The 23,305-nt window shown below is 52.5% G+C and overlaps 1 long non-coding RNA gene across 1 annotated transcript; it reads right to left on the reverse strand.

Annotated features, from left to right (window-relative positions):
- Positions 1 to 10,658: 10,658 nt before the first annotated feature.
- On the reverse strand, positions 10,659 to 22,883 carry LOC131279490 (uncharacterized). The gene is made up of 3 exons (XR_009186864.2): positions 22,382 to 22,883; positions 21,735 to 21,860; positions 10,659 to 13,066 (listed from the first exon to the last, which is right to left on the reverse strand). It is a non-coding gene; the product is annotated as an uncharacterized lncRNA (long non-coding RNA).
- Between the last annotated feature and the right edge of the window lie 422 nt (positions 22,884 to 23,305).

Genomic DNA, 23,305 nt, shown 5'->3' on the forward strand with positions numbered 1-23,305 from the left:
AAAACCAAATAAATATGGAAGTAGATATCAGAAGAATTGAAGGTCAAAAAGGTATAAAATTTACAAAGACAAAATAGCAAAATAGCAGAGAAAAGTCCTGCATTATCAGTAGTTACTTTAAATGTAAATGGATTAAACTCTCCACTCAAAAGGCAGAGATTGGCAGAATGGATAAAAAAAGCATAATCCACCTATATGCTGTTTACAAGGGACTCCCCTTAAATTCAAAGACATAAGTAGGTTAAAAGTGAAAGGATGAGGCAGCGGACTTGGCCCAGTGGTTAGGGAGTCCGTCTACCACATGGGAGGTCCGCAGTTCAAACCCTGGGCCTCCTTGACCCGTGTGGAGCTGGCCCATGCACAGTGTTGATGCGCGCAAGGAGTGCCGTGCCACACAGGGGTGTCCTCCACATAGGGGAGCCCCACGCGCAAGGAGTGTGCCCCATAAGGAGAGCTGCCCAGCATGAAAGAATGTGCAGCCTGCCCAGGAATGGTGCCACACACACAGAGATGTGACACAACAAGATGACGCAACAAAAAGAAACACAGATTCTGTGCCAGTGACAACAGAAGTGGACAAAGAAGACACAGCAAACAGACACAGAGAACAGACAACCAGGGTGGGGGGTGGGGGAAGGCGAGAGAAATAAATAAATAAATAAATAAATCTTTTTTAAAAAGTGAAAGGATGGGACAACCAGCAAGATGGCGACAGAGTAAGGAGTTCCTAGAGTCAGCTTCTGCGTCAGGGCAGTTAGTAATCACTGAGCTATCTAAGGACTTGTTTGGGAGCTCCAGGAGACCAGAAGAGCATCCTGCAATATCCTTGAAAGAATGGAAGCAGGAGACTGCCCATCTGCAGAGAAGACTTGTAAATAGAGCACTCCACACCCAGGAGGCTGGTGCCCATCCTCCCTGGCAGGCACAAGCCACCTCAGGAGCTATTCTGCGGCTGGAATTGGAAACTCCACTTCCCAAAAATGGGGGGAGGGCAGTTGGGCACCAACCTCAGCTACTGATTAGCAAATTTGGCAGGCTAAAGCATAATCCTAAGAACAGCTAAAGTTTGAACCTGTCCAAGTCAAAAAGAGGCTGGTAACTGCCATCTTAACTCTGAACCTGGCATGAGGGGAAGCGGGGCAGACTGAAAATCACAGTGCTGGTAGAAACCGGCTTCTTTTCCAACCAGATCATATTTCAGGTCTAGCACCTCTGGCAGGGAGGAAGCTATGGGGACCAGCACCAGCTTCTCCAGGAAAATATAGGCCACACCAAGGAGGCCAGTAATCATCCTATTCTGGTGGTACAAGCCTCTTCAGGGGCTATTCTGAGACTAGAGTTGAAAATACCAGTGAAGGTAGAGACTGGTTTCTTTGACCCAGATTGGCCTGCAGCCCTAGCCTAGGCTTCAGCCCCACCTCTGGCAGGGAGGAGGCTGGTGGGCCCTGCACCAGCCTATCCAGGTAACTGCAGGTACCTTTGGCTGGCACAGACTGAATAATCAGAAGTCTACTGGGGCAACTGTGGTCATTTTGGACCTGCACAGCATAGATTGCTGCCTGCACCTGCAGCTCCAGCCCTGCCCCAGGCAGGGGAGAAAGGGGTGTGAAGCTTCATCAGTCTCTCTGGGTAACTACAGCCTAGGCCTGCACCACTTGGATTTTCCACACAGCTGTGGCTCTGTCCCTACCCCTGGCAAAGGAGAAAGTTGGGAGAAGTTTCATCAGTTTCTGGGGCAATGAAGGCAGCTTGAGCCTCCACAGCTTATAGCACTAACTGCATCCTTGGCTCCTACTACATAACCAGCAAGGGAGAAACAGCAGGAAGCCCAAAACTAAAGAGAAAAACTGCACCCAGAATAAATACTCTGGTAAGCCAGATGCCAAGACACCAACAAAAAATGACAATCCACCCCAAGAAATAGGAAGATATGACCCAGTTAAAGGGACAAGATAAGCCTCCAGGTGACATAAAGGAGTTGAGACAACTAATCATAGATGGTCAAACAAATTTCCTTAATTCAATGAGATGGCTAAAGATATTAAGGATATTAAGAAGACATTGGATCAGCACAAAGAAGAATTTGAAAGCATATATAGAAAAATAACAGATCTTATGGGAATGAAAGGTGCAATAAATGAAATAAAAAATATACTGGAATCATGTAATAGCAGATTTGAGAAGGCAGAAGAAAAGATTGGTAAGCTTGAAAAAATGGCCTCTGAAATTGAATATATGAAAGAACAGATGAAGAAAAGAAGGGAAAAAAATTGAACAAGGCCTCAGGGAACTAAACAACAGCAAGAGACATGCAAACATATGTGTCATGGGTGTCCCAGAAGGAGAAGAGAAGGGAAAAGAGGAAGAAGGAATATTTGAAGAAATAATGGTAGAAAATTTCCCAACCCTATTGAAGGACATCTTGTCCAAGAAGCACAACATACTTCCATAGAAATAAGTCTGAATAGACCAACTCTAAGACACATACTAATCAGAATGTCAAATGCTAAAGACAAAGAGAGAATTCTGAGAGCAGCAAGAGAAAAAGCAATGCATAACATCTATGGGATACCCAATAATATTAAATGCTGATTTCTCACCAGAAACCATGAAAGCAAGAAGACAGTGGTAGGCTATATTTAAGAGACTGCAAGAGAAAAACTTCCAGGCAAGACTCTTATATCCAGCAAGATTGTCTTTCAAAAATGAGGTGAGTTTAGAATATTCACAGATAAACAGAACCTGGGAGAGTTTGTAACCAAGAGACCAGCTTTGCAGGAAATACTAAAGGGTGTGCTACAGCCTGAAAAGAAAAGACAGGAGAGTGAGGCCTGGAAGAGAGTCTAGAAATGAAGATTATATCAATAAAAGTACCTAAAAGTGTCAAAAGAGTGGTGAAAATAAAATGACAGATAAAACCCAAACATTCAGGAATAAACTTAACCAACAATCTAAAGCACTTGTATTCAGAAAACTACAGGTCATTGTTAAAAGAAATTTAAAAAGGCCTAAATAATTGGAAGAACATTCCATGCTCAAGAATTGGAAGACTAAATATAATTAAATGCAATTCTATTCAAATTGATATACTGATTCAATGCAATACTGATAAAAATTCCACCAGCAGCTTTTATTTTTTAATTTTTAATTTTTAAAATTTCTCTCCCCCTCCCCTCCCCCCCCAGTTGTCTGCTCTCTGTGTCCATTCACTGTGTGTTCTTCTGTGACTGCTTCTATCCTTATCAGTGGCACTAGGAATCTGTTTCTTTTTTTTGTTGTGTCATCTTGTGTCAGCTCTCCGTGTGTGCGGCGCCATTCGTGGGCAGGCTGCACTGTCTTTCGCACTGGGCAGCTCTCCTTATGGGGCACACTCCTTGTGCGTGGAGCTCCCCTATGTGGGGGACACCCCTGTGTGGCACGGCACTCCTTGCATGCATCAGCACTGTGCATGGGCCAGCTCCACACGGGTCAAGGAGGCCCAGGGTTTGAACCGCGGACCTCCCATGTGGTAGGCGGACGCCTATCCATTGGGCCAAGTCCGCTTCCCTAGCAGCTTTTAAATATGGAAAACACAACTATCAAATTTATTTGGAAGGTAAAGGTGTCCTGAATAGACAGAAACATCTTAAAAGGAAAAGTAAAGTTGGAGGATTCTCACTTCCAGACTTTAAATCATATTACCTAGCTACAGTGGTAAAAACAGCATGGTACTGGCATAAAGACAGACATATAGACTAATGGAACTGAACTGATAGTCCTGAAACAGACCCTCACATCTATGGTCAAGTGATTTTTTACTAACCTGTCAAACCCACCCATCTCGGGCAGAACAGTCCACTCCACAAATGATGCTTAGACAACTGGATATCCATAGCCAAAAGAAGGAAAGAGGACCCCTATCTCAAACCTTATACAAAAGTTAGCTCAAAATGAATAAAATATCTAAACATAAAAGCAAGAACAATAAAGCTTCTAAAAGAAAATGTAGAAAAATATCTTCAAGCCCTGATGGTATGTGGTGGATTCTTAAAGGAGATTACAGGAAGACTGAGACTACTCGGTTTAGTAAACTACTGAAGTTTAACATATGTAGAAGTTTTAATTAGCTTTAGTGTGAAAGTACAGAAATGTACAGAGTTGATTGTAACACATTATAGTGAGTAACAGCTGGTTTATAAATGGGGATGAGGCTGAAAATGGTAGTCTAGGGATGTAAATGCCAATTGACAGAAATCTAGAGAATAATCTAGGGACTGAAAAGCACAGTGAACCCAGAGGTGGATGAGAATTGTGGTAATGGTACAAATGCAAGAGTGTCCTTTGTGAGCTAGAGCAAATGTACATCACTATTGCGGGGTGGTGTGAATGTGGAGAAGCATGGGAAAAATGCACCTGGAGTGACCTTTGGACTGTGGTTAATAGTAATAATTTAATATTCTTGCATATATGCCAAAGATGTACTGTGTTGATAATGGGGGAGTATGGAAAATGTGTACACTAGGGACCTGGTAATAATTGGATGAAATTATCTCTTAATCTGTAACAAATGTTCCACCATGGTGTGGTGTGTTGATAGAGGGGTGTTGTTGGGAATTCTGCAATGTGCATGATTGTTTTGTAAGTTTACAACTTCTGTCATAAAAGTATATTTAAAAAATAATAATAGGGTAGGTTGGAGGAAAATACACCAAATGTAATATAAGGACTATAATTAGTAGTAAGATTTTGACAATATTCTTTCATAATTTGTAACAAATGTTTCATGACAATGCAAGGTGTTGGTGAAGGGTTGATGTATGGGGCCCCTGTAGAGTGTTTGCATGTTTGCCTTGTAAGCTCACAACTTTTCCTATATACTTATTGTTTATGTATGTTCATGTATAAATGATATAAAAAATAATAATAGGGTGGGTTGGGGGAAAATACTTCAGATAGTAGTAATATTTCGAGGATGCTCTTCAATCTTTAGTTAAAAATGTTTAACAACAGTGCAAGGTATTGGTGGTAGGTTGACTTATGAGAGCCCCGTATGATGTTATGTATGTTTATTTTGCAAGTTCATGGCTATTACTATTCACTTATTGTTTATGTATGTTCATATATGAGAAATATACTTCAATAAATTTTTTTAAGTGAAAGGATGGGAAAAAATATAACATGCAAGTAGTAGCCAAAAACAGCTGCAGTAGTTATACTAATACATAAAATAGACTAAGTAAAAAATTGTTACAAGGGACAAAGAAGCTCATTATATACTGATAAAGTGGTTAATTCAACAAGAAGATGTAATCATTATAAATATATATGCACCTACTAGCAAAGCCCCAACAAATATGAAGCAAATATTGATGGAGGGAAACGGACTTTGGCCCAGTGGTTAGGGCGTCCGTCTACCACATGGGAGGACCGCGGTTCAAGCCCCGGGCCTCCTTGACCCGTGTGGAGCTGGCCATGCGCAGTGCTGATGCGCGCAAGGAGTGCCGTGCCACGCAAGGGTGTCCCCCGCGTGAGAGCCCCACGCGCAAGGAGTGTGCCCGTGAGGAAAGCCGCCCAGCGTGAAAAGAAAGAGCAGCCTGCCCAGGAATGGCGCCGCCCACACTTCCCGTGCCGCTGACGACAACAGAAGCGGACAAAGAAACAAGACGCAGCAAATAGACACCAAGAACAGACAACCAGGGGAGGGGGGGAAATTAAATAAATAAATAAATCTTTAAAAAAAAAAAAAAAAATTGATGGATTCAAAGGGAGAAATAGACAGTCCTACATTAATAATAGGAGATTTTAATACATCACTTTCAATAACGGATAGACTGTCTAGAAAGAAGACCAATAAGGAAATGGAAGACTTGAATGATACTCTAAACCATCTAGACCTAACAGACATGTATAGAACAATTCACCCAACAGCAGCAGAATACACATTCTTCTTGAGTACACATGGATCATTCTACAGGATAATCCAATGTTAAATAAAAAATAGACAGGGGACACATGGTTAGCAGAGAGTTCTCCAGGGCAAATATCCAGGGTACATAAAAATGTTTGGATATTTTCACAGTGGCTACAATTGAAAACAACAACTGAGGGAGTACTGAGTTCCTAGCCAGGGGAGCTCTATCACATTCCCTAAAGGAACAGCAACAATCCCCCAAGTGCAACAGCAAAGACCAAAAAAGAAGGAAGGTCCAACAATGAGCCCTTGATACTAATGACTATGCTTGTGAGCTGTGCACCTGAAATAAGAACTAGGCCTAGAGCTGCAGAGTGCCTAAGAGTTACCTCATGAGAGCCTCTGTGTTGCTCAAATGTGGCCAGTCTCGAAGCCAAACTCAGCATATAATGCGTTGCCTTCCCCCCAGCGTAGGACATGACTCCCAGGGATGAGCCTCCCTGGCGCCGAGGGATTACTACCAAGTACCAGCTGATGATGTAACTAGAAAATGACCTTGAATAAAAGGGTCAACTCAGACCAGCAGAATATCTCAGTCTACATATAATACCAGGAGTTAAAAATGCTTTTTGACCTGAACAAAAGGGGGAAATGGAAAGGACAAATGAGTTTATATGGCTATGAGTCTCCAAAAAGAACCAGGAGGTTATCAGAGGGGTCATCTTTATGCACACCTCAGCAGAGTCCCAGAGACAGATAAGGTAGAAACAACCTCAGGTATTGGTTCTTCTGAGGGCTACAGAGATCCACAGGTTCTGTGGTCATGGCAGATGGAGTTCAGTGCCATGTCAGTTTGCCCTACTTTGTAGTTTGTGGTCCTGAGTGTGATGGAGTTGGACTCAGGTGTGATCTTTGTTCACAAGCCTCTTCTGTTGCTTTACCAGATCTGTAGTTAGTGCTGGAATTTAGTGTATACCCAGGGGACCTGAATCTCTGGACTGTCCATGTGATAGCCAGGCCCTGAGCCTCAACAGACTTGCAACTCCTACACTCTGATTTATTGGACTTATCCCATTCAGCTAACATGGAGGTGAAGAAGGTCAGCCACCACACCAGGGAGCTAAGAGTGCCTACAACTGAAAGCAGGAGAATTGCATCCAGCATCCATGTGGAATTTAAGCCCCCTCTTGCTATAGATGTGGAGTGGACACAACCATTCCAGGGTCCACAGGATGGAGGAATAGAGTATGGATTAGAGTGGACTTACTGATATTCTATTCATGAACTATTGTGATTAGTAATCGAAGAAAATGTGGCATTGGTGTGGAGAAAGTGACCATGGTGGCTGCTGGGGGTAGGAAGTGGGAGGAAGAGATGTGATGTGCGGGCGTTTTCGGGACTTGGAGTTGTCCTGGGTGGTGCTGCAGGGACAGTTACTGGATATTGTATGTCCTCCCCACTGGGTGGACTGTGGGAGAGTGTGGGCTATGACGTGGACCATTGACCATGAGGTGCAGCGGTGCTCAGAGATGTATTCACCAAGTGCAATGAATGTCTCATGATGATGGAGGAGGTTGTTATGGGGGGAGGAGTGGAATGAGGGGGGTGGGGGGTATATGGGGACCTCATTTTTTTAATGTAACATTAAAAAAATAAAGACAAAAAAAAAAAAAGAATCCCCCCCCAAAGAAAAAATAGGTCTCAGGGGAAGCGAATTTGGCTCAACTGATAGAGCATCTGCCTACCACATGGTAAGTCCAGGATTCAAACCCAGGGCCACCTGACCCGTGTGGTGAGCTGGCCCACATGCAGTGCTGATGCACACAAGGAGTGCCCTGCCATGCAGGGGTGTCCCCCATGTAAGGGAACCCCACTTGCAAGGAATGCACCCCACAAGGAGAGCTGCTGTGCATGAAAAAAGCTCAGCCTGCTCAGGAGTGGTGTGCACACATGGAGAGCTGATGCAGCAAGATGACACCACAAAAAGAGACACAGATTCCTGGTGCCGCTGACAAGAATGCAAGGGGACACAGAAGAACACACAGCGAATGGACACAGAAAGCAGACAACATGGGCGGGGGAGGGAAAGTAGAGAAATAAATTTAAAAAAATAGATCTCAGGGAAGAAAAGGTGGCTCAAGAAGTTGGGTGCCCACCTACCACATGAGAGGTCCTGGGTTCAGTTCCCAGTATCTCAGAAAGAAGATGACCAAGACAGTGAGCTGGCACAACAAGATGACGCAATGAGATGATGCAACAAAGAAACACAATGAGGGACACAATAAGCAGGGAGCAGGGGTGGCTCAAGCAATTGGGCACCTCCCTCCCACATGGAAATTCCCAGGTTCAGTTTCTGGTGCCTCTTAAGAAAAAGAAGACAGGGAAACGGACTTTGGCCCAGTGGTTAGGGCGTCCGTCTACCATATGGGAGGTCCGCGGTTCAAACCCCGGGCCTCCTTGACCCGTGTGGAGCTGGCCATGCGCAGTGCTGATGCGTGCAAGGAGTGCCGTGCCACGCAAGGGTGTCCCCCGCGTGGGGGAGCCCCACGCGCAAGGAGTGCGCCCGTGAGGAAAGCCGCCCAGCGTGAAAAGAAAGAGCAGCCTGCCCAGGAATGGCGCCGCCCACACTTCCCGTGCCGCTGACGACAACAGAAGCGGACAAAGAAACAAGACGCAGCAAACAGACACCAAGAAGAGACAACCAGGGGAGGGGGGAAATTAAATAAATAAATAAATCTTTAAAAAAAAAAAAAAGAAAAAAAGAAAAAGAAGACAAGTAGACACAGAGAGCATACAACAAACAGAGAGAGCAGACAGCGAGCCCAAACAACGGGAGGCGTAGGGGAGAGGGCAAGGAGGAGGGTATTAAATAAATAAAATAAACCTTAAAAAAAAAAGGAGAAAGACTGCACAACTCAATGAACTCTAAGTTAATTCATGGACTATAGTTAATAGTACAATTACAGAAATGTGCTTTCATGAATTGTAACAATGTACCACATCAATGGAAGGTGTTAATAAATAGGGTGGTATATGGGAACCCTCTATTTGATGCATGATTTTTCTGTAAACCCACAACTCTCTAATTAAAGATCTCAAACCAGAGACCTAACCTCAATATTGGAAGATGTAGAAAAAGAACAATCTAAACCCAAAATGAGCAGAAGGAAAGAAGTAGCAAAGATTAGAGCCAAAATAGATTAAATAAAGAACTTTTAAAAATGGAAATACTCAACAAAACTGGAGCTGGCTCTCTGAAAAGATCAATAAAATTGGCAACCTTTAGCTAGACTGAAGAAGAGAAAAGGAGAGGACACCAACTCCTCCTGGCTCCAAGCTCAGCCCCTGTGGACCAGGCTGCCTGGCGACTCCAGTCAAGGTCCTGGGCCCCGCCCCCTCCCAGGCCCCCCCTTTCCCCTGCTTTCCCAGTTTCTCTTCCCTGTGCCAATGCCCCACTGTTCACGTCCCCTCCTGATCCTCCGACAAGCAGCGATATCGGCCACAATAGAGGGAATGGTCCCTCTCGCCCCCTGGTGGCCAAGGACGCCTCGGGCAGTCCCTGCGCGTCCGCGGAGGAGCTGACCAGCACCGTGTGGCCAAAGCAACCCCGAGACCCTTCCCCAAGAGCTGCCTTCCCTTAGTTAACTGCCCAGGCACCGGCGGGTCTCAGGCTCTGAGAACACGGGGACCCTGCCGCCCGACTCCCCTCACCCAGCTCCCTTTCCTTCTGCCACCTGCCGCCCCAGAGCACTGTGTGGGGGGCGCCCAGGCCGACGGAACCCAGAGGAGACCTCCCAGCCGGGGGAGTGCCTGCCAAGACCACAGAGCCAGTGCTGGGCCCCAGGCCCCCGGCTGCCCCGGGGCTCGTGCTCGCTGGTCCCGCTGGCCCGAGCTTTCTCCAAGGCTGCAGGCCAAGGGGCAAGGAAGGCGGTGGTGGAGGGTGGGGAGGGGCCGGTACCATGCTGGCCTCTCCTGGGAGAGGGATAGCAAGGCCCTCCCCAAGTCCCTGGGTGCCCCATCTGCCGCCCACTGCCAAGGAGTCCCCATTCGGCCTTTGTTCACGCAGACCTGGCGCAGCATGGCCTTCCCAGGCTGGCGGGGATGCGGACACCTCCGTCTCATCACCGACTCTGTGCTCTGACAGCCGGAACCAGGGGTGAAGGGACTGGGGAGGGGAGAAAGGGTAGGGGCAGGGTGGTTATTATCCTTCTGTCTGGTAAAGGGCTTGCAGCTAAACATCCCCCACTTACCTCGGCCCTGGGATCTGAAAAGATAAGCCTGTAAAGGTCATTGGGTCCAGGGGACTGGTTGTACAAACAGGGAAACTGAGGCCCAGAGAGAGGAAGTGGTTTGCTGAGGACACGTTCACGGCAGAACACGATCAGGTCTCTCCCACCTCTGTGGTTGGCTGTTCCTAGGACGGGGGTCGGGGAGGGCCTGGGGTCCACAGAACCCTGGCAGCACAGGGTGACCCCCTGGGGCTGGGGGTTCTCTGCACCGTAAAGTCTCATTTAACTCTCAAAATCTGCATGCCGAAGGGACAAAAAACACTTTCGTAACTGCTGAAAAGGTGAATGAATTGTCCAAGGGACTCAGAACAGCCAGGAGAATTGTGGAAGTTACCATTTGGGCCACTGAGTAGCAAGCTGAAAGCTGCCAACTCTCTATCAGAAAAGACTCCAAGGATCATTTCCCAGCAGGCCCCACCACAACCCTAGCAAAAACATCCGTCCCCCTCAGCCACGGCTGCCTCTGCACACGCACGCCCCGAAACCCAGAGCTGTGCAGGGCCACCCAAGCCGCAGGCCACAGGGCCTCGGCCTCCCAGCACCCCGGACCCCAAGCCACCAGACCACCAGCCTGGCTGCCTGGGAGCTGGGTAGCAGTCCTCACAGCCCTCTCCCCAGGGCGGCAGCCCAAGTCCTCTCTCCACGTGCCCACGCAGGTCGGCCACCTGGCACAGGAGCCCTGGGGTCGGGCGGGGGGGGACCTGGACTGGCTGTGGCTGTGCCCTCCACCTCGAGCACCCTTGCCTGGGATCCCTTCCAGAGCAGCAGCCGCTGACTATTTTCTGTAGAGCTTTCACCGGGCAGGCCTGGCCAGGGACCGGGGCTTTGGGGAGCTGCCACCTGTCCCAGCACAGCGCAGAGAGCTAATGCTAAGGAGGGACAGGAGTGGTGTTCTAGTGGCCTTTGGGACGGGGGAGCAGTAAGGGCGCCTCTGAGGAGACAACTGTGTGCGGAGCAAGGAAGTGGGAAGCTGGGTTGCTCACTCACCCTGTGGCCTGACACAAGGGAGATGAGGCTGGAGAGCAGAGCGGAAGCCAAACAGAGCAGAAGCCAAGTAGATGTGAGGCGTCTACCCACTGTCCTAGCTGGGGTGGGGAGCCAGAGAAGGCTCTCGAGCAGCAGAGTTCCCTGGTCAGAGTTCCCTTTATTTTATTTTATTCTATTTTTTTAAAGATTTATTTTTTATTTATTTCTCTCCCCTCCCTCCCCCCCCCCCACCCCGTTGTCTGCTCTCTGTATCCTTTCGCTGTGTGTTCTTCTGTGACCACTTCTATCCTCATCAGCGGCACCAGGAATCTGTGTTCCTTTTGTTGCGTCATCTTGTGTCAGCTCTCCGTGTGGGCGGCACCATTCCTGGGCAGGCTGCACTTTCTTTCGCGCTGGGCGGCTCTCCTTATGGGGCTCATTCCTTGCGCGTGGGGCTCCCCTACATGGGGGACACCCCTGCGTGGCACGGCACTCCTTGCGCGCATCAGCGCTGCGCATGGGCCAGCTCCACATGGGTCAAGGAGGCCCGGGGTTTGAACCGTGGACCTCCCATGTGGTAGATGGACGCCCTAACCACTGGGCCAAGTCCGCTTCCCCAGAGTTCCCTTTAGGAAGATAAATGGGGCAGAGGCCAGGAGGCCAGCGTGGAGGTGGTGAGGCTGGGAGGGGACACCGTCCCTGTGTGGCTGACAAGGATTTGCCCTCGTGAGGATTTGGGGAGACCCTTCAGAGGCTGGCCTTCCAGTTGAGGTGGTGGGATCCCCTCTCTGAAGCCCACCCACCAAGGGTTAAAACCTTCCATGCAAGAAAGGAGGGAGAAAAACTGTGTTGTTCTGATTTGCTTAATGAACGCTAATTAGGAAGACAGAAGATAGCAGATTTCTTCAGCACAGAGATGAAAGGCCCTGAATTAAATCTGTGTGGGCAGGCCAGGGCCCTGCGGATCCCACCTGACAGCTCCTTAGCCCTGTTGGAGACGTAGTTGGAGGGGATTAGCCCAAGGGAAAAGGCAGCTGCCCGAGCCTGGGGGCCCTGTTCTCCGGAGCCTCTGAAGGAATCTTGGGCTGGCCCTGACTCAGACTCGCCGAGGCTAGCGCCCTACCCTCTAGAACACCTCAGTTTCCCTACCCGTCCTATCCAGCTCCTGGCTGCTCTAAGGCTCTGCTCTGTCCACATGCCTGGGCCTCAGTCTTCCCTTCTGTCAAGTGGGCAGGGCTAGAGGCAAGAACAGGGGGTCTGCAGAGGGTGTGTGGGGAACCGTGGGAAGAAGGAATTCAGTGGCTGGCTAAACTCCGGTGCTCCAGGTCCCTGCCGCCGGGCCTGAGCCTTTCTCTGGTCTCTGCGGTCACAGTCTGGGGCAAGGACAAGGCAGCCGTCGTGGAGGCTTCGTGGGCTGGGCCTGGCTGAGTGTGCCACCTGCACGGGTAAGTAGTAGCCTTATTCTCCCTGTATTGTAGGCAGAGAAACCGAGGGCCAGCCAGAGGCAGCCCCAAGCTCAAGGCCACCCGGCTAGTCTGAGGGCTGGTTTCAAACCCCGGTGTGCCCGGCCCCACAGCTTGTGCTCTTTTCCACGTTATTCTCATCTCATTCATTCATTCATTCATTCATTCATTCATCCATCCATCCATTCTTTAAGGGGCACCTGCTCTGGGCCTGTCCTGTGCTGGGCACCAGGCCAGCTGTGGAGCAGAGAATGTATAGTCTGTGACCTCAGGGGTCTCCCGGAGAATCAGGGAGAGAGACCCAGAAAAGAATTCTGAATTGGGCAGTGACTGGTCATGGTAAGGGCCGCAGAGGAAATAAATGAGGGGTCAGGATGAAGATGGACTCTGGAAGGGAGCAGGTTCAGTTCAGGCAATCAGGAGAGGCTTCTCTGAGGAGGTGGCAGCTCAGTGGAGACCTGCAAGATGAGATGGGAGGCAGGGTGAAGAGGGGGTCTCATGCTGATGGGAGCTGACAGGGGTGCCTCAGCTGTTCCCCTCAGCATGCATCGCCCTGGAGTTAAGTCCAGATGGGCTGAGGATCAAGGCCGGCCTCGGGCATGTCGTCTGTCCTGCAACCATCCCACCCCGCTCTGCTGTGGCCTCAGGCCCAGGATGCTTCAGACCCGGGCAGTCTTTCTCGGGGGGGTACCCAGAAGGATAAAGAGTGCCCCCCTTCTAGGTGGTTCAGGGGACATAGGCTGGGCTGGGAAGGAGGTAACAGAGGGTGTCCATCGATTAAGCAATTCATTCATTCATTCACTGGACAGACGTTTTCTGAGCCCACATGCCCAGGGATGGGCACTGGGGACAGAGTGATGGATGATGGCAGTTGTCCCTGCGGTGGGGCAGCCCAGACAATGAACCAGTAATTATAACATGGGGTGATCAGAGTAAGCGCCGGGGCTGTGAGAGTATAGAGGAGGTGCCTAACCCAGCCTGAAGAGGTCAAGGAAGGCTTCCTGCAGGAGGTGGGGTCTCGGCTGGGACCTGAAGGGGTAGGAAGTAGCCAGAAAGGGGATGGGGAAGAGCATTTTAGGCAGAAGGAGCAGCATGCGAAAGTCTCAGAGGCAAGAGAATGAGGGGTTGAAGGAAGCCCAGTGTGGCTGGAAAGGGAGTGTGTGAAGCGGCACGGTGCGGGTAGGAGAGGCGTGGAGCTGGCGGGGTGGGCCCAGCTGCGAAGCCCCCTTGTGCCCTGCTGAGAAGCCCAGACTTCCCCTGGGGGGCCGGAGGAGTCGTGGGAAGTGAGCAGCTGAGGAGTAACAGAGCAGGCTTGATTGTGGGGAGTTCTCGGTGGCAGCTGTGGGGAGAATGGGGTTCAGGGACAGCCGGGGAAGCAGAGAGATGGGGGCAGGGAGGGGTGATGGGGGCAGGGAGGGGTGATGGGGGCAGGGAGGGGTGATGGGGCCGGGCAGGGGACAAGTGAGCAAACTTCCTTGGAAGAGCACCAGAGGATGAGGGGGACAGAGGGTGGCAGCCCAGGCTTGGCCTGGGGCTCCTGGATGGAAAGTGCCATCCCTGAGTCAGGGGTCACGGGCCGAGGAGCAGGCCTGGCGAAGACAAGGTCAATTTTAGATGCTGCAACTGTGAGCTCCAGTCATCTGGGGGAGGCATCCTGGAGACTTGTCCTGACTTGGCCCCTCCCTTGCTGTGCGTGTCTGGGCAAATCCCTTCCCCTCTCTGGGCCTCAGAATTCCCATCTGATCAGTAAAGGGGTAGCATAACTGGCCTCTGAGGTCTGTCTAGAATGACCTCCCCACCCCAGACCTCTCTCAGGGGTCCAGGCTGCTCCCCAGGGAGGGGCTCCAGCTCTAGACCCAGCCTCTGGCCCCTGCTGGTTCTGGCTGCCACCTCCTCTAGGTACCCAGGGTCGACAGTGGCTCCCCAAGGAGTCAATAGGAAATGATGGGCGGACCGGCCCGGATGCTGCCCACACACCGCTGCCATGTACCCACGTGTGGCCTGCAGACAGGCACCGCGGAGAGGCCCCCGGATGGGGGTGGGGCGGGGCAAGGCCCCCCCCCCGCCCCCCGTGGCGAGAGTATATGGCTCAGCTTCCCTACTGCGGGTTTTCTTGTACTCCCCTCCTCTCCTCCCAGGCTTGGAGTCCCTGGAGGGTGGGCACGGAGGGATCCGACTCCTCCCCTGGGAGGGCCACAGAATAAGGGCTGTAAAATAACTGGTGAATGAGCAATGGAATGAACGAGTGAGTGAGTGAATGATGACTGTATGGATGATAAATGAATGAATAGTAAACTGAAGAGTAAGTGAATCTGGACAAATGATAGGTAGGTGGATGAATGGGGGAGTGAATGAATGAAAGCAGAAATGCATGAAAGTGTAATGAATGAATGAATGAATGAGCAAAGGGATGGACGAATGCATGTATGCATGCTTGAAGGGAGGCCTCTCCTGCCCCTAGCTCTGTGGCCCTGGCTCACATGGGTGGTGCTTGGTCACTCCCTGCCCAGGTCCCTGACCACCCCTGCCACCCTCTCCCCCCGGCCCCCTCTGCTCTGGCCGCAAGAGCTGCTGCCCACGCAGGCAGAGCGCCGCGGTGCTTTTGCATGTGCTGTTCCTTCCGCCTGGGGCGCTCTCACCACACATCTCTGCATCTCTCTCTGCCCCAGTGTCCCTGTATGGAGAGGCCTTCCCTGACTCCCCCACACCCGCCCTTGCCTTATTTCTCTCCCTAACCCTCATCACATCTGCCATGGCCTCTTTTCCCTTGCTTGTTGGTCCATGATCTGTCTCCCCCCTCAGACCGGGCTCCCCGAGCACGGGGCTCATCAGCCCCGTTCACAGCTGTCTTCTCTGCCCCGTCCACCACCTCAATGCCTGGCATAGAGACTTCTGGACTGGATGAATGGAGACACAAGATCCATGGGGGCGAAGCGGTGGAGTAGGGTGCAGAGTCCCCAGCAGAGTGACCAGGTCCACCTGGTGGTCCCTGGCCCTCACCAATGTTTCTCGCTGCAGGGCAGCTGTCCTTGAACAAGGATTTCGCTTCTGAGCGCTTTCTGCTGAGGACAAGGAAACAGCAACTCTAAGTCCCAGCAGATCCCATTGAGGGAGGGATGGCACAAAGACAGCAACAATCCAAGGCCACCTGCCCTTGGGATCCTCAAATCCAAACTCCGAGGGCACCTCTGGGCCCGGAGCCCTGGGTGAACCCTAGCGGCCCCCAAGGGTCCAAGTCCAAGGTATCTGCGGCCTTTGCAGCCTCCCTCGGGGCTGCCCTCGGCCTCACCCCACAGCCGCTTGTCAGACACCCTCACCTGGCAGCCCCACCTGCCCTCTCCACCTTAGCGCAGGTCCCGCCATGCACCCCTCCTAGCAGGCACTGGAGCTTTCCGAACCGCACCTCTGCCCACCCAGGGCATGGCACAACCCTGCAGGGGCCCGCATGGCCCTTGGGTAAAAGGCATCTCTTGGCCCTCAACTCCAAAGGTCCCAGAGCTCATGCCTTGTCGGCCTCCTCCAGATACTCTGGCAGGCCAGGCTCCTTCTTCCCCAGGACCTTTGCACCTGCTGGTCCCTCTGCCTGAAACGTTCTGCCTCTTCTCACCAAGCCGACTCCAGCTCCTCCTTTAGGACTCCGCATAATGTCACTTCCTCAAGGAAGCCCTCCCTGATGCCCTGTCCCCTGCAACATTTTCCTCTCCATTGTACTTGTATGACTCATCAAGTGCTTTCTTGGGAGTAGTTTCATTCCCCTCTTTCCCACTAGACTGTCAGCTCCAGAGGACAAGAACCTGGAGTTCCCTGCTGGGTCCCTGACATATACCTTAAGCATGGTATACACTAGGTGGTCAATAAATAACATGGAATGAATTAATGAGTAAATGAGTGGAAAAAGTAGAGAAGGGAGAGAAGGAGGAAGGAATGGAGATAGGAAGGGAGGGAGGGGGAAGGAGGGAGGGGAAAGGAGGGAGGAAAGAAGGAAGCAGGTGGGAGGCGGGGAGTAAGAAACCTGGCAGTGAGGCCCAAGTGCTGTTGGCTTCCTCTCCCGGGATCACGCAGGCCCTTTAAGGGGAGTGAAGGCCAAGGGCAGGGAAGGAGCTGGAAAGCCCAGGAAAGGGGGAGTGATCTACGAGAGCACCTGCCCTTCACGTGGCTTTATTTTGAAAATGTGAACTTTACAAATGTCAGGGAAAGGCGGGATCCTCGGCCTGGGACCTGGCGGAGCCATTAGCATTCCTGGCTCCCGCGCTAATGGGGCTACGCGCAGGCCGTGGAAATTTATGCCGCCTGCGGGGCCGATGCCGAAGGCCAAGGCAAGGGGAGCCTAGAAGATAAAATCATAAGGCTGACAAATATATGCCTCCGCCAGGAGGGCGCAGGGCTGCTGGGGGGCACGCAGAGGACGGGGTAGTGGGACTCCCACAGAGGGGAGTAGCTGCTGGGCCACCAAGGACACGTGGTGGAGGGGAGGGGGGTGGCCTGGCTCGTGTTAGCCAAAGGCTCTGGGTTCTGGGCCTCTAGGTTCTTGGCTGTGTCACATAAAGGAATTTAGGGACATTCCATAGGATAGACAAGGGAGTAAAGAGTCGATTAAGAAACAAGAGGCAAGCGGATGTGGCTCCAGTGGTAGGGCCTCTGCCTACCAAATGGGAAGACCCAGGTTCGACCTCTGGGGTCTCCTTGTGAAAAAGAAGAGAAAGTGCGCCTTCACGGCGAACCAAGTGCCTGTATGGTGAGCCAAGTGTCCACATGAGTGTCATATGGCAAGCCAAGAGCCCGTGCGGTGCGTCGAGTGCCCGCGCAAGTGCCCACAGAGTGAGCCAGTGCCCACACAAGTGAGTCACGCAGCAACAAAAGAGAGACGAAGGGGAGAGTCAAGGTGAAGTCCAGCAGAGACCAGGAACTGAGGTGGCATAATTGACAGGGAAACTCTCTCCACATCGAATCCCAGAGGAGAAAGATGAGAAGACAAAAAGAGAAATAGATCAGAAGATCACACAGCGAATGGACACAGACAGCAAAAACAAAAAACAACTGAAAAAGGGAAGCGGACTTGGCCCAGTGGATAGGGCATCCGTCTACCACATGGGAGGTCCAAGGTTCAAACCCCGGGCCTCCTTGACCCGTGTGGAGCTGGCCCATGCGCAGTGCTGATGCGCGCAAGGAGTGCCGTGCCACACAGGGGTGTCCCCCGCGTAGGGGAGCCCCATGTGCAAGGAGTGAGCCCGTAAGGAGAGCCGCCCAGCGCGAAAGAAAGTGCAGCCTGCCCAGGAATGGCCCCGCACACACGGAGAGCTGACACAGCAAGATGATGCAACAAAAAGAGACACAGATTCCCGTGCTGCTGACACAACAGAAGCGGACAAAGAAGAAGACGCAGCAAATAGACACTGAGAACTGGTGGGGTGGGGGGGAAAGGGAGAGAAATAAATAAATAAATAAATAAATCTTTTTAAAAAAAACAAAAAACTGAAAAATAGTACACAACCCCAGACACGGGTGTGGGTGGGCCACAGCGTGAGATGCGTGAGATGCGGGGCCCTGAGCTAAACCTTTTTAAGGCCTGTGCTCCTCCCCTTCCCTAATGCTGGGGTGCGGCCCAGCTGTGTGCTGTTTTGTAGGCTGCCATGTGACCCCCACCTGTTAGCTCTCAGGGGACCAGGGAGGAGGCCTTTTGTTTGGCGGTATCGGGGCTTCCGCTTGACCCCAGCGGGGTTCCAAACCTGGTGGCCGGGGTCTCAGGGGTCTTGGGCTTTGTTCTCGGTAGCAGCCTTCCCTCGGGGGGTTTCCGGGTGGGGTTCCACAGCCATGCTCTCTGCCAGGTCCCAGATGAGACCTATCTTCCCCTTTCCCTACACCACCCCGCCTCACCTGGAGGTCATGCCCCCGGGCTGTCCCTGTCAGGAGGTGGCGGTGGCTGCTGACCTGTGGTCCCTCACCCGTCACTGCCCCCGCTCACGTCGGGCCAGGCCCTATACCACGGCATCTCAGGTACAGTCATCCAGATTCCTTCTCAAGACAATTCTATTAAGGACGGGGTATTAGCCCCATGCTACAAATGGGGAAACTGAGGCCCAGGGAACCCCAGTGACTTGCCCAAGGAGATTTTAGAGGCAAGATATGAACCTCGATTTCTTTGCTTCTTTTATGAGCCTCCTGGCCCTGCCTCTCCACACGCCCCGATTTCCAGGCGGAGGGTCCACAGCAGGGGCCCAGATTTGAGCTCCCTCTACCTGGAAGGGCGCCCTGTGCGGCCGGCCCGGGAGCACGTCCTCCAGCTCTCCGCTGCTGGCTTGCCTGGAACGCCCCTCTGCACCTCCTGGCTGTCTCCTCCTCCCGCTCAGGTCTCCGCTGAGACTTGCTATCATTTATTGTCTGCCCCTCCCCACCGAGCAGGGACAATTTCTCTGTCATTCATCTCTACAAGGGGGATGTTTTTTTTTTTACAAATAACCTTTCAGACATTGCTGTGTCTTAGGGATGCTGGGAGCAGTTCGAGCTGTGAATTTGGACCAGCTGGGGTGTGGGGGGGTAGAAAACCTGGGCTGCTTATGGCCACAAAATTAGCCTGAAGGCTGTGGGGCCCCCGAGATCTCTGGGGTAAAGAGGGACCTGGCCAGAGGAAGGCTCTGTGTGGCACTAGGAATAGAGGGTTGGACCCCAAACAGCAGGTTGGATGAGGGGTAGGGAGGGCCGCAGCTGGGGGTTGCCATGGGGCCTCCTGGCCCAGGCTGGGGGCCACGCAGGGCTCTGAGCCCGCTGTGGGTGGGGGGAGCAGTGGGAACCACAGTTGCCACTTGCCCAGGGTACACTCTTGGGCTGAGGGAGACGCGGCAGATGGTTCCTAAGGTGGGGGTCCTGTCGTCAGCAGTGAAAACCCCAGGCCCAGCCCCTGCGCCTTCTGTAGCCCCCACGCTGAGGCTGGCTGAGGGCAGGGCGCTGTCAGCTGTCCCCACTGCACTCAGCACCTCATCCAGAAAGTGCTCGGTAAGCACGGCCTGGGGAAAGGGGTGGCCCTGTGGCCTCCGCGCCATGAGCGCAGGGCCTCCTCTCTTCCTCACAGCAGCCCTGGAACAATGGGTGCTAACCCCGTTCTCAGGGATGGGGTGACTTAACCAGGGTCCCCGAGGCTGGAGGCGCCAGCACTTGGTGTTAAAGGCACGGTCTGACCCCAAAGCAGAACCCCTGGTTCAGCCGCTTGGCGTGGAAGCAGGAAGGCATGCCGTGGTGTCCCAGGGGAGAGCCAGGCGAGGGCCAGGTGTCAGGAGCGCGTGGTGTTCTCCACCCACAGAAGGGCAGAGACACCTCCATCCTGGGGCCCGGGCAGGGGGAGGCCTCAGGGGTCCACGTTAACAAGCGGCCAAGCAGCCCAGCTCGGTCCCACGTAGGGATGCCACGGCCCAGTGGTAAGCAGAGGGCAGGCAGGGAAGCCCGCCAGCGGAGACCCCTAAATAACGGGGAGTGACCGGCACGTCTGCTCCCCACCCCAGCCGAGGGAGAGGCTCCAGCTTCATAACGCGTGATCGATGGACCTAATATGGGACTGGAGACGGCGGGCTGGCAGCCCCAGCCTGGCCTGCCGGCTGCCATTTGCCCATATATTTATTTATTTATGCATTCTCCTCCGTGGCAAAAGCCCAAAAACAATAAAAGAAATTGAATTGCATATCAGATGGGACATCAGAGGGAGATACGGCCGTAAATCGCACCGTATTTATTCCATAAATATCCGCGCCTCTCGAATAGCCGGGCCCGGTTGTGAAGTTATAATCAGGAATCTGGTCCCGTGATGCTCACTGCCAGCCCCTCCCCCGTTAGACAAACAGGCCGGGTCCCAAAAATAAATAAGCGCTTCCTCAGACCACCTGCCACCATGCAAGCAGGCATCTGCTCGTCCAGGCTGCCTCCACCCGGAGAGAGCAGCCGGAGCCCGCAGGCGAGGGCAAGGCGGTAGCTGGCATCAGGGGGCAGTGAGGGTCCCACGCTCCGGCTCGCACGCAGTGAGCCAGGGGCCCAGCCCTTCCCTGCCCCGTCCCAGAGCCCCACTTCAGCTGCCCCAGGGTCACTCTCCAGGCTCTCCGTCCCCTACCTGCCTACCTAGCATGGCACCACCTGTGAACAGGTATAATTTACATTCAGTAAAACACACCAATTGTAAGTGTATAGCCTGCTGAATGTTTGCAGATGTCTGTACATGCGAAAAAGCCACGTGGATCAATGCAAAGAACATTTGTCACCCCAGAAAGTAGCCCCATGCCCACTCCCCCATCTTTACCATCATTCCAAGGAAACTTCTATCTGTCCTGTATCACTATACATCACTCTGCAGGGTCTGAGACTTCAGATAAATGGAATCCCACAATACATAACTCTGTATCTGTTTTCGGGCTTATTTCCTTGACATTAAAGTATGTGAGATTCATACTGTCCTCACGTGTATCTGGGATTCGTTCTTTTCATCGCTGGGTACTATTCTATGGTATAAACATACCACAGTTTGCTCACCCAATCTCCTGTTGATGGGTATTTGGGTTACTTCTAATTTTCGGCAACTGTGAATAAAACTGCTATAAACAGTGTGAGTCTTTTTAGAAAATAAGCACTTATTTCTCTTGGGTAAGTATGCAGAAGTGGAATTGTTAGGTCATAGGATGTATATGTAGCTTTCTAAGAAATTGCCAAATAGTAATTCTAAGTGGCCGTTCCATTTTATAATCCCACGACAATGTATGAGAGTTCCAGGCACTCCGTAGTTTGCCAACACTTGGTGGTGTCTTTTAAACTTTAACCTTCTGGTGGCTGTGTCCTGATACCTCTCTGTGGTCTTCATGCGCATTTCCCACCACCTCCCTTACCTAGATGACTGCATTGGCCGCCCTCGCCCTCTACAATTCATCCTGCCCAGCAGCTCCTCTGCGCGATGCCGTCCAGAGGGGCCCCGCTCAGCTCGGCCTCATCCCCCACGGCTCACCCGTTCGCGCCCTTGGGCCCCTCCACCCTTGGGTCCTTGCTCCCGACAGCCGGATGCTCTGCCCTGACTCCCACTCCCTGCCTCCCCGCCTTCCCTGCCTCGTGTCTCTCCCCTGCCCCTACCACCATCCGCGCACCAGGTACTCAGCTTACCCACTGTCCCGTCCCTGCTGTCAGCCGCCCAGGGGCAGAGCTCTCTGTTTTGCTCACTGTTACGTGCCCAGGGCCTGGCTCCGTGTCTGGTACGTAGCAGAGGCTCAGTCAATGTTGGCTGAACAACTGAAAATAAGTTAGTGTCAGGTAGCACAGCTTTTTAACAGAGCGGGGTGCCCTATCCGATGTGGCCTTAATACTCTATTCTTTTTACACCTAAAAGTCTCTCAGGTTTCTTTCCCACTCCCTCCGGCCTCGCGTCTCGCTGCGTCCAGGAGCCTCTCTCCAGCCTGCAGTGTGGTCATCCCTGGGGCCTGATGGGAAGCCTGGGGGACTGTGGGGGGTGAGGTGGGGGGTGGGGGGGGGCGTCATCTTCCACTGGAGGCTCTGTGGGGACCCGTGGGGACCCCGGAGGTGGGATAGTCCTGCGCCTGGGCTGGGCTGGTAGTGGTGAGTCCAGTTCTGACCCTGTGCCCCTACCCCTCTCCCTCACGCCCCCTGGTCTGCTTTTCCTAATCCACAAGAATCCTTCCTTTCTTCTGGCTAATAAGGGGGAGGAGGGGGAGACGGCCCGATTTATTTGGCAGCAAATAAAGAGCTGCCATGATTAAGAGGTGGGGGAGAGGGGGTTAAAGGAGGAAAAATACCTTGGGTAATGCCATCTCCTGCGTCTTTATATTCTGAAACGGATCATTCTGGACGCGGGCAGAAGGCCTGATTTAATATCCTCATGGAAAAGACTGCACCTGATCCAATTACCACGGGAATTTTGATACAGTCAGCAGTCAAGATGACAGATTCAGAGGCGCTCACTGCAGGAGTAAACACAGAGACCCAATGACTCGGGCTCCTCTGGGATGAGCTGCGCAGCTCAGGTCGCTGCCAGGGCACTTGGGCTGGGCTGGGGGCGCGGCTGACACCACTTTGCCGCAGTCCCTGCTGGGGTCCCCCTTGGCCCCAGCAGCTGCCGGTGGGTTCGCTGTCCCCCGGGGAGCCTGCCACATGCGCTCCTGTCCAGCGGAGGACCTCGGGCCGGGGGCCGGCGTGGCAGGCCAGGGCAGGCCAGGGGTGCGCTCGGGGAGGTCCTCGGGAGGCTCACCCCTGGCCCTGGGGTCCTGCCTGAGGCCGCAGTCCTCCCCACCCTTACCAAACCCGGTCTGCACCGCCACCTAAACAACTCTGCAACACCCACCTCTCTCCGTGTCACGCCTCCAGCCCGCCCCCTCTGCCAGGCGCCTGCGAGAACCCTGCTCTGATCTCCCGCCTCGCCCTCCTGCCCTCCTGGGAGGGGTCGATTATCTACGCGAATCTGGTCATGTCTTTGCCGTGCTCAAAACCCTTTGGCATGCTACGAGGGTGCCACAAGGATGGGGGAGGTTTTGGGGTGGGGGGTATACGGGAACCTCTTATGTTTTTTAATGTAACATTTTTTGTGTGATGTTTATATCTTCAAAAGAATACAATTTACAAAAATGATGAGGTTGGGGGGTGGGGAGTGGGTTATACGGGAACTTCATGTTTTTTGTTTTTTTATGTTTTTTAATGTAACGTTCCTTGTGATCTATTAACTT

Source organism: Dasypus novemcinctus, chromosome 8 (assembly GCF_030445035.2).
Source record: "Dasypus novemcinctus isolate mDasNov1 chromosome 8, mDasNov1.1.hap2, whole genome shotgun sequence".
NCBI classification, from domain to species: domain Eukaryota; kingdom Metazoa; phylum Chordata; class Mammalia; order Cingulata; family Dasypodidae; genus Dasypus; species Dasypus novemcinctus.